The sequence below is a fragment of the Leiobunum rupestre genome, chromosome 4 (assembly GCF_980474605.1).
Source record: "Leiobunum rupestre chromosome 4, qqLeiRupe1.1.hap1, whole genome shotgun sequence".
NCBI lineage: Eukaryota > Metazoa > Arthropoda > Arachnida > Opiliones > Sclerosomatidae > Leiobunum > Leiobunum rupestre.
In genome coordinates, this window is record NC_143387.1 from 24,136,705 (window position 1) to 24,155,247 (window position 18,543).

The following is an 18,543-nucleotide window of genomic DNA, read 5'->3' on the forward strand; positions in this document are numbered from 1 at the left end:
TTTTCGAATCTAAAAGTAAAACTAAACCTCTAGACTAATTTAAACTGATTAACAACGTAACACTATTAATGTTTTGTAGTATGTTTACTGATATTAGACATTTTATATCAATATAAAGTTAACAAGTTGGCAAGCTTGCCAAAATTTACCTCTACTCGGAAGAATTGTCCCTAGTGGTATTAATTTCTCGAGATGACCCTTAAAGATAGACCTCCGCAATTCCGAGTTATTTACTAAAAACGTAATCCCGGTTCAATCCCGCGCGGTAAAAATTTTTATTTATAATTAAAATAAATGAGACGATACAACCGATTTTAATTTATTCAAAATATTATAAATTAAGTAGTTACAACAGCGAGTTAGACGTACTAAAACAATGCACAATTGAATTTAAACCTATTTACAGAATAAGATTATCAGTTAAATATAATACAAAGCAAATTTTTATGAAATAAATATATACAACGGGTATTTGTATTTTTCTCGCTTACGACATACTTGCCGCATCTTTAACGCGCATTTTAATTCAACACTCGCCCTTGATGAATATACCGTCAATAGCTATATTTGACATCTGGTAGTGGACGACTCGTAAACTTCCTGTTGACGTTGTGACACATACCGCGTGAAAAAGACCAAAACCGTCCAATTTCCAATATTATATAATGCCTCGCACACCCAGGAAATCAATTATGTCCAAATATTCACAGCAATAAAAAATGAATTAACAAGAAACGAAAAACTTACCATTCACAAAGCACGGAAAGCCCCTTGACTAAATAATAAATGACCGTAGACGGAATAGTTAGGGCTCTTTATAAATAAAACAAACTAACCCGATTGATGAATTGCATTAAACATCTTAATCAGTCGAGAAAACGTTTAAAATAAATTACGAAGTAATGACGGACGACCCAGTTAAAAACCCAGACCACTATGTAAACAACTCGATATTTTCTTCATAAATGTACTATTACCCTTGAAAACTTATACGCTAGATAAAAAAAGACTGAAAATTATTAATTTAAATAGGCCTAATACTAACTTTTTATCACTATCACATGACACAAAATTACGTAGCGTATCAATTAACCATCTTTAAATTTTGTTTGACGTGAAATGTATTAATGCAAAAGAAACAAAACTTATTTCTAAAATGAGGTTTTTTTTTAAGTCAATGAAACGTCAGCCTCAAATAATAACTAAATTGCAGCGTCATTTCATAAATATACGAAACACCGTAGAGGTAAAGTTGAACTATAATCGCAAAGCCAATAAAGAGCGTACAGGTACGCGGAGGAATTCGCTTACAAATGACTTTTCTGTCGTTTATAATGAGAATGCGGAAAATAGGGGGTAAGACGGAGTTTAAGAACTATAGTAGTCTTCGTGCTCCAACGACGACGCGGAACTGATGGCGAAGGAAATTGACTTTTGTCGGGGGTGGCCCCAAAATTGATCCACTTGTTATATTGTAATTAGTAACTAGGAGACGGGGTCAAAACCCCTACCGCGCCCGTGTACGGCTAATTACAGCAGCTGCTGGCGAGATGTCGGGATCCGCCACCCGCTAAGCCACCCTCACCCTTCCCCCCCTCCCACTGCCATCTTGGTTCGTGAAAAATTAGGGTTAAGGGCGAAATTTGACTAAGGCCAAGCGCGTATCTTCTTCGGACGCGCGGCAGATTGCGCGTCTCTCCCTCGCTACCGACGCCGACGATTACCTCCTCGTAAATTAATCTCGAGGATAAGTGACACGTTTCCAGCCATCATTAATTTGTAAGTTTTTTGCTTTACGATAACGCAGCGCCGATTATTGATTGTTTCAGGCTTATATTATAACGCCGATATCGACCAAAATATTTTATTGGTATACGCTGAAATCAAGCTATATAAAAAGTGTATCGATGGATATTCGCAATTTTAACTTCTTTAAAGAACACAGTTGGTAAACCGAGTTGTTAAGTTAACAAGTTGGCAAGCCAAAATATACCTCTCCTCGGAAGAATTTTCCCTAGTGGTATTAATTTTACGAGATAACCCTTAAAGATATATCTCCGCAATTTAGAGTTACTTGTTAAAAATGTTATCCCAGTTCTATCCCGCCCGGTATAAAATTAAATTATAATTAGAATAATTGAGACGAAACGACCAATTTTAATTTATTCAGAATATCATAAGTTAAGTAGTTACAACAGTGAGTTAGACGTACTATAACAATGTACAATTGAATTAAACCCTTTTTACAGTACAAGTTTGTCAGTTGAATATAATACAAAGCAAATTTTAATGAAAGAAATAGCTACAGAGGGTATTATAACGACCGTTCGCTTTTTGCTTTATAATTTTAACGGAATCGGGCCGATTTTAATTAAACGATAGTTTATCGAAATTTTGTTAAAATAATATTCCCCAAGGCTGCGCGATAAATTTACGAGAATAATTTCCCGTCGCCGTTATACCGCAAATTTAGTTGTTTCGAGATTGCCAGAAATTTAATTTTGTGGGCGAGTGATTAGAAATAAAATGGCAACCAGAATTATGCAACATTATAAATGTTTATTTTTATTCAGAATAGTCTATGGAACGTTCTAGATTAAACTTTCATCAATAACCCAACAATATATATCCCTCCTACGTAATTGTGCAGAACTGGTAGTCAAGTGTCCAAGACTAGATTTGTCTTAGTTCATCGTGATGGAAAAATAAACCAAAACACACTTACACTTAAATATCATAAATTATACTGAGTAATTTTAACTAAATTCAAACTACCTTACTATAAACTCTTGTCTTAATTAACAGCTGAGAGCTGTTCGCTACTAATATCTTCCAATCTACTTAATTAGCCTCACAGGTTGAGTTGATAATTTCAAGGGTATAATTAGGTTATTCCAATTCAAAAAAACAAAACAATCAATTTTATCTTACAGCTGACTTGAGTTAGTTCACAATTACTTTAACACTTTCAGTCTTAAACACGCACTGTTCATGCACTTAAGTCCATTCGCTCACGTTCCAAACGCGAAACACAATTTAACTCTTTTCTTGACCGAAGACCGAACATCCTAATTAAAACCGCAAAGTTACCTCATAACTTTTGACCGACACCAGGACCCCGTCCTGTAGTAGTTCGTCTGACCGCCAAGAACTAAGAAAGACTAATCTCCAGATTGACGGCAACGGCTTTATACACGTTTATTTCATGTTTTTTAGACCCGTCAAGATTTGACTACAGTTCGAAAAGTTGAAGAGATTATATTTTTTACCCGGTTTGATTGATAGTTCTCCACACGGTAGCGCTATATTATTACTTTTATATAGTTTCCGCGGGAGTTTTGAATAATTATCCTTTTTCTAAGAGTTATTAAAAGGTAAAAAACCCGCCTTATCATAATGGTTTCTTTACTTTTTACATTCCTAAAGGAAGTCAATGGCTTGGCGGTAAACTATCTGCATTGTAACGATGCGACCCGAGTTCAATACCTGAATACGATCAAATGAAGTAAAATACTCAAATATTTAATTAAATATAATATTATTATAATTTATAAATATAATATTAATATAATTTATAAATATAATATTAATATAATTTATAAATATAATATTAATATAATTTATAAATATAATATTAATATAATTTATAAATATAATATTAATATAATATTAATATAATTTATAAATATAATATTAATATAATTTATAAATATAATATTAATATAATTTATTAATATTTAATTAAATATAAGATTAATATAATTTATAAATATTTCATGAAATATAAGAGTAATATAATTTATAAATAAAACCCCTCCTAGGAGAGGTAAAAAGATGGGCGTTAATTCAAATAAAGTTTAGTTTTCTGGCACCAAATTTAATATTTCGCTTAGTTTAAAGAATGACCATGTTGAGACGGTCTGGTTTTCTTCCCGCCAAAATTGGCGAATGAAAAACATCACAGACCCGAGCTTCAACCGTGTTAGAAGAGCCAAGTTTTATGGAACCAACGTTTAAATTTGAGTTGTGAAAAACATTTTTGGTTGTCTTGGCAAAACGAATGGCCATTGAAACTTTTCCCTTTAGGAGCTTTCAAGGTACATGCAGGTCTACTTAACCCCCGAGTTTGAAAAAAATCGGGGAGAAAAACCTCGGGATGTCTCCTTGTAAGTGTGAATATAGATCGAATTTATACAAGGTTGTTTTTAATTTATTAAAATCGATTAATGTTCCAAATGTTTGGGGTAAACAAATCGGTTACGAATCCCCCTCATAAAAAACTATTTAAATTCCCCGTTTGGACTGACGCTCTTACAAGAAGTTTTAGGTTATTAAGTTGCATTAACTACTGACGTAAGTACCACTAAAAATATTCCAAATCAAAGTCACAAATTCCCATAATCTGACAAGGTCGAAATTCAAAGTTCTGCATCAGCTCAAAAACTCATTAAATATTTAAAATGATCAATTGGTAGATGTTGTGACTATGTACCTAACGAAACATTTTAATCAAATTTGGTTATTTAAACTTTGAATCCCGTGGAATAAAATCTTACGAAGCTTGATCCCAAGGATACCAAAATTTGATCCGTCGGGATTAAATTTGCATTCGTCCAATTATTAATTCGGATCGATTATGGAGAGTTAGTGCCAAATTATCGTAAGAACTTCAATGCTTTTTTCCGATTGAACGTTAACGTCAAACGACTTATTTAGAAGAAGGGCATCAATTTTTAAAGATTCGCGAGATTCTAGAAGAGCTAACGCGTTAAATATTGATAAAATCTGTTTAACGTTATGTTGTAAATTATAATAACCTGGATCGTAAAAGATCTTTGATCGAATCTTTCGTTAAACCTTACCCGCAAACATTATTTTTCTAAATTATGGCTCTCAAAATCCCCACAAACTATTCTAGTACATTCGTTAAAGCGCTACAAAGACCATAAAAATTGTAAATATAGTGAAAGTAATCTTTTTCACTATACCATAACTCAAAGAATAATAAAATATGGAAATACGAAACTGTATGAGAATACGGTGTCGCGCAAAATGATACAGCGCGTAAAGAACATATCAGGGTCAGGACTAAGCGTAAAATCACGCCAACGGTAGGTACAAAGCTATGATTAAGAGGCTTTTTTTACACCTTATTCCAGAATTGCCGTATAGTAGGGACCTTCCATTTCTAAAAAATATGAGCGCTGTTATTCCCGGCTCAAAGATCCCCCTCAGCCTGCCATCCACCGCAGCGGCAAAAGCTATTTCTTCAGACTGCGCTCGGTAAAAGATTTCGCGAGTGAAAGAGCGCCAAGAGAGAGAGACACTGTTAGTGATAGATTAGCTCGGTTCGCATCTCAATTTCGCCATCACCAGCGAGACGGAAATGTCGAAATAATAGGAACGACGTAAATGGTCCCCAGTGCGAATACGTTTCTCGAGTGAGAAGAGAGTAGCTCTTTCTATGGACGAGAAAAGTCAGACAGGTAAGAAAAGGGGGAGAATGGGAGAAAATGAAATAGTAACATTCATTTGGGACGCTCGTTTATCAAAGGGCTTTCTCCGTTTTAGCGAAAAAAGGCGAACTCGAAAGGGAGCCAGTTAGAACGTCTCTCATCCCGCAGGATGCGGAGATAAAAAGAGAGCGCGTCGGGATCAGCATCCCCGGCCGTTTATAAAAGAAGAAAAGATTCGGACTTATCTCCGACTGACAACGGTGATGAATGGAAAACGGATTTTTATCAGTTAAAACTTTTCAGTATCGTTCCTCGCTCAGCCTCGTTTCCGCGAATCTAGTATACGCGAATACATTTACCGCAACGCATCCTCTCGACGCTACTTCTATCCAATTCCAAACGAAGAGCGCTGACAGTTTCCGAACAGCGAGAAGAATAAATAATGGTCATTTCGTCACTGTTTAAATTTAACTCGTTGCGAATTCGGCCCGATCCTTCATTTGGTAAAACGCGTATAGGGTCGAAGGAAAAAGGAAAATTGACCGACCCTCGCGATAAAAGCGAAATTGCCTTTGAACCCTTCTCGCCGCGAAAGGTCCCTGGTTCGCACGAACAGCTTTTCCCCTGTTCCCTGAAAGCATCGCTCGAATGCCAAAACTAAAATCAGAACAGGAAAATGAGAAAACTAAAAGCCTATAATTAAAGGGAATATAACCTCCGGTATTTGGTGTGGAACACCAACGTTTACAGCTCTGGCCGCTGTTGCCTTTGTCTTTAGAAATGTTTGGTGCCACTGTACAGGGTAATTTGAAGTTTTTGAACATTTATCCATGAATATTGCTTTGCAGGTTATATTACCTTTAAAAGCAATAGTGACGATATATAATAATAACAATTATTATTATTATAACATAATAAATAAGGCACCACACAGGCCTAAGTCAATTAGTGACTTGTGAAGCCAATAAACTCTTAAGTAAAACCTGTTCAGGGATTCACCTAGAAGTAGTAATACAGAGCGCCAGGAGATTTTAAACCGCGCGCTGCTTAAAGGGAATATAACCTCAGTTATTTGATGTCGAAAACCAACATTTGCAGCTCTGGACTTTGGCTCTAAAAATGTTTGGTGCCACTGTACAGGGAAATTTGAAAATTTAAAGGGGTCTTCCATAATGATTGTTTTGCAGGTTATATTCCCTTTAATATTTCAATATAGAAGGGCTTGATCAATTTCGCACTCACACAAATAAAACTAACATAAAAACGTGACAATTTTATTAATTGGCTCGCGCATGCGCATAGCGCAGGAAAGAAAAGAGAGCGGCATTTATTGAAGCGCCTATTACCGGTGGCCGGGTTGGGTTATTTCCAAAATTGCAAAGATCACAATTCAACTTTAAGAGTCCCTAAATGTGTTATATTTGGTTCAATTGAGCAAAATTATTTGAAACAAAAGCTACTAAATGTGTCTTGATTAAATATAGATTTAGAGTTGGACATTAGAACAAATCATTTTTATAAGAGAAACTGTAAAATTTTCCACTGAATACTTTCATTGCAGCGTATAAAATTTATTATTTATCGAAATATTGCCGTTGAATATGCTAATTAAATTATTTATCTTCTTAAAAGGAACGTTTCGCCTAATACATTATATATATTTTCCAAACTCTAAGCTTCGATAAGTTTAAATTCTTAAATGAAACGTAATGTATACGCATTACAAATTATTCAATTTTAGTTCTGTTGGGGAATTTCCTTTGAAAAAATGCTCAATTTCTGCCTTTTATATTAATTTTTAAATAGTATCGTCGATAACACTATTATAATCCCTTTATTTAAAGTACGCATTTGACCGTAAGGGTAAAATTAAATTATCGTACTATCATTTTCGCATTGTCCTCAACCTAAGAAATTTGATTGGAAATAGTTTTATATTCTTCGGATATTTGGTACAGGAACGTTTGTCACCTTCCCGTCTGTCATTGATTGCCAGACATTCAATATTTTTTCATTGTTTTCCGTCATGATGACCTTGGCGACTTTGAGAGAAAAATCTCAAACTGTCGTTTTGATATCGATAAAGTTGGATTTCCAACGCCCTTCTCGCTTCAACGGTCCGTCAAGAAATATATTCAATTGAAGCGAAAGAATTCGCTAAAATATCGCGGGCGATTTCGAAAAACGGCCGCTGGCTCGTAACCAGTACCGTATTAAGCAGTTAGCGGTAGTGACACGAAGACGTTGATCGATCAAAGCTACCGCGAATATAGGGGTTGGCGACGTCGACGTCCTCCATCTATAGAACTATGTTTAATAGAGAATGAAGCCAACCAGTGTTGCCAGATTGTGGGAAATTTTCCATATTGTGGGAATTTTTGGGATCCATTTTAGATCTGTGGGTAAAAGGTGATTTTTTTTCAAAAACGTTGATTTTGTGGGAATTTTTGGGATCCATTTTAGCTCTGTGGGTAAAAGGTGATTTTTTTTCAAAAACGTTGATTTTGTGAGAATTTTTGGGATCCATTTTAGCTCTGTGGGTAAAAGGTGATTTTTTTCAAAAACGTTGATTTTGTGGGAATTTTTGGGATCCATTTTAGATCTGTGGGTAAAAGGTGATTTTTTTTCAAAAACGTTGATTTTGTGGGAATTTTTGGGATCCATTTTAGCTCTGTGGGTAAAAGGTGATTTTTTTTCAAAAACGTTGATTTTGTGAGAATTTTGGGGATCCATTTTAGCTCTGTGGGTAAAAGGTGATTTTTTTCAAAAACGTTGATTTTGTGGGAATTTTTGGGATCCATTTTAGATCTGTGGGTAAAAGGTGATTTTTTTCCAAAAACGTTGATTTTGTGGGAATTTTTGGGATCCATTTTAGCTCTGTGGGTAAAAGGTGATTTTTTTTCAAAAACGTTGATTTTGTGAGAATTTTTGGGATCCATTTTAGCTCTGTGGGTAAAAGGTGATTTTTTTCAAAAACGTTGATTTTGTGGGAATTTTTGGGATCCATTTTAGATCTGTGGGTAAAAGGTGATTTTTTTTCAAAAACGTTGATTTTGTGGGAATTTTTGGGATCCATTTTAGCTCTGTGGGTAAAAGGTGATTTTTTTTCAAAAACGTTGATTTTGTGAGAATTTTGGGGATCCATTTTAGCTCTGTGGGTAAAAGGTGATTTTTTTCAAAAACGTTGATTTTGTGGGAATTTTTGGGATCCATTTTAGATCTGTGGGTAAAAGGTGATTTTTTTTCAAAAACGTTGATTTTGTGGGAATTTTTGGGATCCATTTTAGCTCTGTGGGTAAAAGGTGATTTTTTTTCAAAAACGTTGATTTTGTGAGAATTTTTGGGATCCATTTTAGCTCTGTGGGTAAAAGGTGATTTTTTTCAAAAACGTTGATTTTGTGGGAATTTTTGGGATCCATTTTAGATCTGTGGGTAAAAGGTGATTTTTTTTCAAAAACGTTGATTTTGTGGGAATTTTTGGGATCCATTTTAGATCTGTGGGTAAAAGGTGATTTTTTTTCAAAAACGTTGATTTTGTGGGAATTTTTGGGATCCATTTTAGATCTGTGGGTAAAAGGTGATTTTTTTTCAAAAACGTTGATTTTGTGGGAATTTTTGGGATCCATTTTAGATCTGTGGGTAAAAGGTGATTTTTTTTCAAAAACGTTGATTTTGTGGGAATTTTTGGGATCCATTTTAGATCTGTGGGTAAAAGGTGATTTTTTTTCAAAAACGTTGATTTTGTGGGAATTTTTGGGATCCATTTTAGCTCTGTGGGTAAAAGGTGATTTTTTTTCAAAAACGTTGATTTTGTGGGAATTTTTGGGATCCATTTTAGATCTGTGGGTAAAAGGTGATTTTTTTTCAAAAACGTTGATTTTGTGGGAATTTTTGGGATCCATTTTAGATCTGTGGGTAAAAGGTGATTTTTTTTCAAAAACGTTGATTTTGTGGGAATTTTTGGGATCCATTTTAGCTCTGTGGGTAAAAGGTGATTTTTTTTTCAAAAACGTTGATTTTGTGGGAATTTTTGGGATCCATTTTAGATCTGTGGGTAAAAGGTGATTTTTTTTCAAAAACGTTGATTTTGTGGGAATTTTTGGGATCCATTTTAGATCTGTGGGTAAAAGGTGATTTTTTTCAAAAACGTTGATTTTGTGGGAATTTTTGGGATCCATTTTAGCTCTGTGGGTAAAAGGTGATTTTTTTTCAAAAACGTTGATTTTGTGGGAATTTTTGGGATCCATTTTAGCTCTGTGGGTAAAAGGTGATTTTTTTTTCAAAAACGTTGATTTTGTGGGAATTTTTGGGATCCATTTTAGCTCTGTGGGTAAAAGGTGATTTTTTTTCAAAAACGTTGATTTTGTGGGAATTTTTGGGATCCATTTTAGATCTGTGGGTAAAAGGTGATTTTTTTTCAAAAACGTTGATTTTGTGAGAATTTTTGGGATCCATTTTAGCTCTGTGGGTAAAAGGTGATTTTTTTCAAAAACGTTGATTTTGTGGGAATTTTTGGGATCCATTTTAGATCTGTGGGTAAAAGGTGATTTTTTTTCAAAAACGTTGATTTTGTGGGAATTTTTGGGATCCATTTTAGCTCTGTGGGTAAAAGGTGATTTTTTTTCAAAAACGTTGATTTTGTGGGAATTTTTGGGATCCATTTTAGCTCTGTGGGTAAAAGGTGATTTTTTTTCAAAAACGTTGATTTTGTGAGAATTTTTGGGATCCATTTTAGCTCTGTGGGTAAAAGGTGATTTTTTTTTCAAAAACGTTGATTTTGTGAGAATTTTTGGGATCCATTTTAGCTCTGTGGGTAAAAGGTGATTTTTTTTCAAAAACGTTGATTTTGTGAGAATTTTTGGGATCCATTTTAGCTCTGTGGGTAAAAGGTGATTTTTTTCAAAAACGTTGATTTTGTGGGAATTTTTGGGATCCATTTTAGATCTGTGGGTAAAAGGTGATTTTTTTTCAAAAACGTTGATTTTGTGGGAATTTTTGGGATCCATTTTAGCTCTGTGGGTAAAAGGTGATTTTTTTTCAAAAACGTTGATTTTGTGAGAATTTTTGGGATCCATTTTAGCTCTGTGGGTAAAAGGTGATTTTTTTCAAAAACGTTGATTTTGTGGGAATTTTTGGGATCCATTTTAGATCTGTGGGTAAAAGGTGATTTTTTTTCAAAAACGTTGATTTTGTGAGAATTTTTGGGATCCATTTTAGCTCTGTGGGTAAAAGGTGATTTTTTTTCAAAAACGTTGATTTTGTGGGAATTTTTGGGATCCATTTTAGATCTGTGGGTAAAAGGTGATTTTTTTTCAAAAACGTTGATTTTGTGGGAATTTTTGGGATCCATTTTAGCTCTGTGGGTAAAAGGTGATTTTTTTTTCAAAAACGTTGATTTTGTGGGAATTTTTGGGATCCATTTTAGCTCTGTGGGTAAAAGGTGATTTTTTTTTTCAAAAACGTTGATTTTTTGGGAATTTTTGGGATCCATTTTAGCTCTGTGGGTAAAAGGTGATTTTTTTTCAAAAACGTTGATTTTGTGGGAATTTTTGGGATCCATTTTAGCTCTGTGGGTAAAAGGTGATTTTTTTTCAAAAACGTTGATTTTGTGAGAATTTTTGGGATCCATTTTAGCTCTGTGGGTAAAAGGTGATTTTTTTTTCAAAAACGTTGATTTTGTGAGAATTTTTGGGATCCATTTTAGCTCTGTGGGTAAAAGGTGATTTTTTTCAAAAACGTTGATTTTGTGGGAATTTTTGGGATCCATTTTAGCTCTGTGGGTAAAAGGTGATTTTTTTTCAAAAACGTTGATTTTGTGGGAATTTTTGGGATCCATTTTAGCTCTGTGGGTAAAAGGTGATTTTTTTTCAAAAACGTTGATTTTGTGAGAATTTTTGGGATCCGTTTTAGCTCTGTGGGTAAAAGGTGATTTTTTTTTCAAAAACGTTGATTTTGTGGGAATTTTTGGGATCCATTTTAGCTCTGTGGGTAAAAGGTGATTTTTTTCAAAAACGTTGATTTTGTGAGAATTTTTGGGATCCATTTTAGCTCTGTGGGTAAAAGGTGATTTTTTTCAAAAACGTTGATTTTGTGGGAATTTTTGGGATCCATTTTAGCTCTGTGGGTAAAAGGTGATTTTTTTCAAAAACGTTGATTTTGTGGGAATTTTTGGGATCCATTTTAGCTCTGTGGGTAAAAGGTGATTATTTTTCAAAAACGTTGATTTTGTGGGAATTTTTGGGATCCATTTTAGCTCTGTGGGTAAAAGGTGATTTTTTTTTCAAAAACGTTGATTTTGTGGGAATTTTTGGGATCCATTTTAGCTCTGTGGGTAAAAGGTGATTTTTTTCAAAAACGTTGATTTTGTGAGAATTTTTGGGATCCATTTTAGCTCTGTGGGTAAAAGGTGATTTTTTTCAAAAACGTTGATTTTGTGGGAATTTTTGGGATCCATTTTAGCTCTGTGGGTAAAAGGTGATTTTTTTCAAAAACGTTGATTTTGTGGGAATTTTTGGGATCCATTTTAGCTCTGTGGGTAAAAGGTGATTATTTTTCAAAAACGTTGATTTTGTGGGAATTTTTGGGATCCATTTTAGCTCTGTGGGTAAAAGGTGATTTTTTTCAAAAACGTTGATTTTGTGGGAATTTTTGGGATCCATTTTAGATCTGTGGGTAAAAGGTGATTTTTTTTCAAAAACGTTGATTTTGTGAGAATTTTTGGGATCCATTTTAGCTCTGTGGGTAAAAGGTGATTTTTTTTTCAAAAACGTTGATTTTGTGGGAATTTTTGGGATCCATTTTAGATCTGTGGGTAAAAGGTGATTTTTTTTCAAAAACGTTGATTTTGTGGGAATTTTTGGGATCCATTTTAGCTCTGTGGGTAAAAGGTGATTTTTTTTCAAAAACGTTGATTTTGTGGGAATTTTTGGGATCCATTTTAGCTCTGTGGGTAAAAGGTGATTTTTTTTTTCAAAAACGTTGATTTTTTGGGAATTTTTGGGATCCATTTTAGCTCTGTGGGTAAAAGTTGATTTTTTTTTCAAACACGTTGATTTTGTGGGAATTTTTGGGATCCATTTTAGCTCTGTGGGTAAAAGGTGATTTTTTTCAAAAACGTTGATTTTGTGAGAATTTTTGGGATCCATTTTAGCTCTGTGGGTAAAAGGTGATTTTTTTTCAAAAACGTTGATTTTGTGAGAATTTTTGGGATCCATTTTAGCTCTGTGGGTAAAAGGTGATTTTTTTTCAAAAACGTTGATTTTGTGGGAATTTTTGGGATCCATTTTAGCTCTGTGGGTAAAAGGTGATTTTTTTTCAAAAACGTTGATTTTGTGAGAATTTTTGGGATCCGTTTTAGCTCTGTGGGTAAAAGGTGATTTTTTTTTCAAAAACGTTGATTTTGTGGGAATTTTTGGGATCCATTTTAGCTCTGTGGGTAAAAGGTGATTTTTTTCAAAAACGTTGATTTTGTGAGAATTTTTGGGATCCATTTTAGCTCTGTGGGTAAAAGGTGATTTTTTTCAAAAACGTTGATTTTGTGGGAATTTTTGGGATCCATTTTAGCTCTGTGGGTAAAAGGTGATTTTTTTTTCAAAAACGTTGATTTTGTGGGAATTTTTGGGATCCATTTTAGCTCTGTGGGTAAAAGGTGATTTTTTTCTTCAAAAACGTTGAATTTGTGGGGATTGTCATGTCTGCGAGTATTTTTCCTATGTTTTTTTTTTCTAATTTGACTATCAATAGAAAGCAGTGTATTTTCGTGAATCTTGGGATTTTATAAATATTATAAAGGAGGCGCCTCCTAATTCTACAATCAATCAATGCATAGGCCTAGCAACCAAAATGTTTTAAAATTTAATTTCAATCAAATTTAATTTAAAAAAGTTCATTTTCCAAAAATTTTAAAATTATGGCATGTTTTCCGTTGAGTTTTCGCTGGTGGCGGCTCTAAAAAGGGGTGTGGGAAATTTACTATCCAGCAATGGGAATTTCAACTTTCGAACATTGGCAACACTGAGGCCAACGCGAGCGGGAGAGAGGGAACTGAGTTTGCGTGAAGGCAGTCTTAAATACCGTCAAGTTCGAGCAACTTTGGGGAGCCCTTAAATAGAGGCGAGAGGGAAGGCGAAAGAGGGAAAAAGTACACTCTTATCACGACATTCTATCTCATTGCTTTTTTCCAATAAATGAAATAGGCCGTTTTCGGAGAAGCCCCGAGCCGCGGTAAGAGAAAGGCATCCGCAAAAGGAGAGAGAAAAAGGGCCCTACATTACCTTCTTCCAGCTAGTTCAAAGAGTTAATAGGGTGCTCGCTTTTTTCGTTGACTCTGCTTTTTATTATAGTTTTAAGGGAGATAAAATGCGCGCGCGGTGCGAAGATCGGGAGAGGCTACCTCGTGGTGGTGGCGCTCCCTCCTTTTAATAATGGGAGAGAATAGCGAGACCAAATAATCAATAGGAGAAATGGGACCAGTCGACCCGTCCTCGTCCACCCGCCCGATAGACAGCGGCCCTTTTTTTATTTTAAAGAATTTCTACTTTTAGATTTTATTTCTTTTCGGGCAACTTTCTCTTTAAAATAAAAACAATTCCGAAAGTTCCGTATATAGGTGGCGCGTTCTCTCCTCATTTCGACTTTTTTAAGAACCCTTATAAATGGATTTCATTTTGAAAAGGGTTCCTCCGAAAATGCTTATTCGAAATTGGGTAGTTACACGATGATTAAGACGACGTTCGAACGGCGATTCACAAGGCGAAGGAAACGAATTTTAGAAATATTATTATTATTATTTTTTCTAGTAAAATCGTTCTCTTTGTACGAATAATAGCCAATAAAACATAGGGCTCAATACTATCTTAAAATATTATATGTCAATTTAATATCGGGTTTGGCTGTAAAAATTAATTTTAAGAATTTTATGTTGGAAAAATGAATTTGGAAAAGTGGACTCGGCCATTTCGAATAAAACAATAAGAGGAAACAAAGCAATCATGGTTGACCACCATCAGGCAGTGTGCCGGAATAATTGAAGAAGATAAAGATGAACTTGGGAGAGCTATTATGTTTGGGTACCGACTGAAAAAATACCTAATGGTTAAACTGGATTTGAAAACAAAACAACTTTTAATTAAACTTAAAGATTATGGAAATTGAATATAGTACAGTCGCGGCAGCCACAATTTTTGGAGATGGCTGGTAAAGATGTTATACTTGAGAGGTTTAGAGTCCTAGAGAGAGAAGATTTCTTGACGCGTAAAGTTTTGGTATTGTTTAAGGTCCTCGGGAAACTGGAGAGGGGGCGATGGCTTCGCTTTCTTGGAAAAGACCAGGTGACCAAGTATCACACCCATCTTGTCCTCGAAAGGTTCCTAAAAGGGTGAAATTACAAAATTAACGCCCGAGGAACTTAGCTTTGACTGTCCAGTTGGCCGAAGTACCCATGGAAACAGAATCTCCCTTGCGCTTATACGACGAAAGGAAGAGAAAGGATGCAAATTAAAAAGGAAAAGTTCACTAATTATTATATATTTCTTATAGTTAAGGGCTGATAATAATAGTTACATAAGAAAAGTTATACGGGAAATTATTGAATAATTCAACAGGCAGTATATTTTCTTTGAACCTAGTTACAAAGAAAAAATACCATTTTCCTCTTAAAGTTGGTAGACGGGAAATTTTTGATAAGTAGCTAATGTAGCCTACGTTAAGCTCATGTTTTGGAAAATATAGCAATATTATAAATGGATTATTTCAATCAATGTTTCAATGCATAAAATAATAAGTAAATTTGAATTATTTGAATTTGGTTCGTTTAACATTTGACTGATAAATTAGTAAAATTTTACATAACGTTTATTACAAAAACTAATGGTAGTATTTTCAACTGATATTTGAAAACTGAATTTTTAATACTAATGAAATGATTATAATTATACACTGATTTTAAACTACAGCCAAAGAGCTATTTGGAGAGGGCCTAGGTACTATAAGCTCGTGTAAATCTAGCTATCCATTCTGAGTACAAGACTATGACGAAATTATTTTTTCTCAAAAACGATGAAAAATATTAAAAAAATTAGGTTTTCACTAGAACAAAAACTGAATAGCTCCGACGGCGAAATTAAACTTTGAAAACCTCCGTTGGGGCTTAAACCAAACATTGTATGTTGATTCTGACGTTACGAGAGTTTTCTATTCTTAAATAAAAAGGTTATTTATTAACGAAAATCTGAAAAGAAAACCATTCGCAAAACCGCTAAATATAACTAAAAAATTTGACTTTTCCCAGAAGCAAACAAATTACTACGAGTGAGATAGAAACTCGCTTCTATAAACCTGCTCTAATTACAAAGATAATCCACGCGTTACAACAGGCTTAGACCAAAATTAATAATTAAAAATTTTAATTACTCCTTAACCCTGGCGTTTACCGGCAGAAATAGGAATAATCCTTCGCGCTTCCGACGCGAAGAATAAAAAGAAAACGGAATTTCATTAAGTTCTTTCCGGGGAAATATCTCGAAAAATTAAAAGATGAATACGACTTGGCGCGCCATCGTGGCGGGACACACTCCGGGGAGGACGAAGAGGATGAGCGGGGAAGAATAAGCGCGAGACGAAAATGATGAGGAGGAGGAGGAGGAGGAGAGAGGAGAGGGATGAAGAGAATTCATCCTCGATATTATTTCCCTCAATCTGAAGAGCGGATTACAATATGCCTCATCGCTTATACGGCCAGGATGATACCGTTGGGGGGAAGTACGGGATGGGAAGGTAGGTGGGCCACAGGGAGAGAGGATGGAGAGAAAGGAAGAGCGGGACGAACGAAACAAGAGGGGGAGATGGATGGAGATGAAAGTAGAGTTCAGTCATCTCCTCAAAACCGTGCCGGAAAGCCTAACTCGCAAGGTAATGAAAGAGAGGGAAACAATCTAATATAAATTCTTCTGGGTAAGGAAGAGTGCCGCCTGGTGCCGCCGTCAGAGGAGTCAGTGGGCGGGAGAAACAGGGCTCGTTTCCAAAGGTCATTCCGCGGTCTGAGAGTAGAAACGCTGTAACGCTGTTTTTCATATTTTTTAACGTAAAATATTCTCATCTTTTTCAACCCGAAGGAAGATTTTGATGTGTAGTATTGGTTTTTTCGAAAATATTATTAATTTAAAAATATCAACCCGAGGTTTGAAAAAGTTCAATAATTTAACAAAATTTTAGAGTTAATATTATTCCATGAAAATTCATTCGATCATTCTTTGTTATAGCTGAAGTTTGTAAGTGGTGGAATTTTGTTTAGTTCCTAAAAACGTCCGTATTATATTTGATAATCTTTTAATCTTTTCAAAAGATGAAAGCCATTAGAGACCAATTTTTAAAGAGCCAAAATCTTAGCAGATGGCGCCGTTGATTTTCCGAAATATGGGAATTTTAAATTATCTAATAATCCCGAAAAAATTATGACAAATTATTCCTGAGTTGATCTTTTATTTATAGTGTTTACTTAAAACATCGCTTAAATCCAAGGCCGTATTTACCATAAAGCGCATTAAGCACACTGCCTAGGGACTAAACTTTCAGAAAAAAAAGTACATAGGGTCCTTCGAACATATGTTAGAAGTGAGTTTTGTAATAAATCCGAACGGGTTTACTATTAAAATCGAACCCCTATAGGCTTCGCTCTAAAGGTTTGTTTTCCTGTACGCAATTTGCAAATTGGTCTATTCCAGATTCGCTAAAAGGCTTCCGAACTTTACGGTCGAATTTATCAAAAACGTGACTTTTCGAGTTACGACTATTTTATTTTCAGGTTAAGACTAGCTCTTCCTCATTACTTACGCAGGGGAGGGGTCGGCAGAGTAGGGGGGAGGGTGCCCGGGTTTCGAAACCACTGTTATTGGGAAATACATTTAGGAATACAGAGCTTAGCCGGCTACAAAAAAGTAGACGAGTTGAAAATGGATTGCCGATGGGTTAGTTGCCGAAGCACGTTTTTTGTTAGTTTAATTCATTATTAAGGAAAATTTAAAATTCCGGTTACGAGGGTCAACTAGACGTGGTTCTCCATAATTCAAATGAAATACAGCTCAACGTAACCCCACGCGAAGGTAATGATAGTGAACAAATGTTCTCCGTCCACGGAGGAGGTGCTGCTGCAATTACGTAAATGTTTACCTACCGCAAGCGTGGTCTGGCTCGCTTCAAGTAAAACAATTAATCTACATAATGAATCTATTTCTCACCCGCCTTGTTTATGAAACATAAATTACGCCGTCAAGGACTTACTTAGTACAAGGGCCAACGTTAATGATATTTAGTTAATAGTTATACCACCCCATGAACTGAATCTCCCTAACGTATCCGCCCTGCTTTCCATAATGTACTGTCTCCGTTATAAAGCCAAGGCTACTGGAAGGCGTGGGAATACGTTACGGAGAACAGTGGACACCTTCCTTACGAACATTAAGGAATCTCGAGTTGAATTTTATCGCTTAGATTATTAAATGAAGTATTCCTATTGGTTATCGAGTTTTAAAGAAATTTTAAAGTGAAGGAGTTGAACCAATGAATTAAACCCAGAACAATTACAACCAAAAGTGGTCCTGACGAAAACCGGGAATATGGGGAAAACCAGTAACGCGTGGGTCTACAAAGTGATACCCGGTGCACTAGAAAATTGGGGTCTAGCAAGGAGGAATTGAACCAAAAAAGAAACCTAGAACAATAACCACTAATATCCTGTGCGCCAGCTTAGACTAAATAATATAATAACAATAATAATATTAAGCTTTGTTTTTAGCCTGCATTGCTACAGGCCTGAGGCCCTTTTAATAGAGATAAAGGGGAATTTAAACCACGTGGGAGAATTGCGACTAGCCCTGCATCCCTACACTAACTATTGCTGTAAAACCTCCGCAAGTGTTCAACGAAAGAGGAAACTCGGAGTAAAACCCCTTTAACAGACAGATAACTTAAAAACTCAAAGCAGAAGGAGTTGTTCCCAGTTTTCACCCATGCAGTGACATAATATGGCTCTTCTTGCGGCGAGATTAAAGTGCTAACCACCTCTCCACCCTGCCATGACACTCTCATTACT

General features: G+C 35.2%; 1 protein-coding gene across 1 annotated transcript in view; it reads left to right on the top strand.

Annotated features, from left to right (window-relative positions):
- Nucleotides 1-1,724: 1,724 nt before the first annotated feature.
- Nucleotides 1,725-18,543, top strand: part of LOC149947228 (solute carrier family 35 member G1-like) — a 50,421-nt gene continuing 33,602 nt past the window's right edge. Inside the window, exon 1 of the mRNA XM_090171767.1 lies at nt 1,725-1,779. The gene's annotated coding sequence lies outside the window, so the exon portion shown is untranslated. The remainder of the gene's footprint in view (nt 1,780-18,543) is intronic.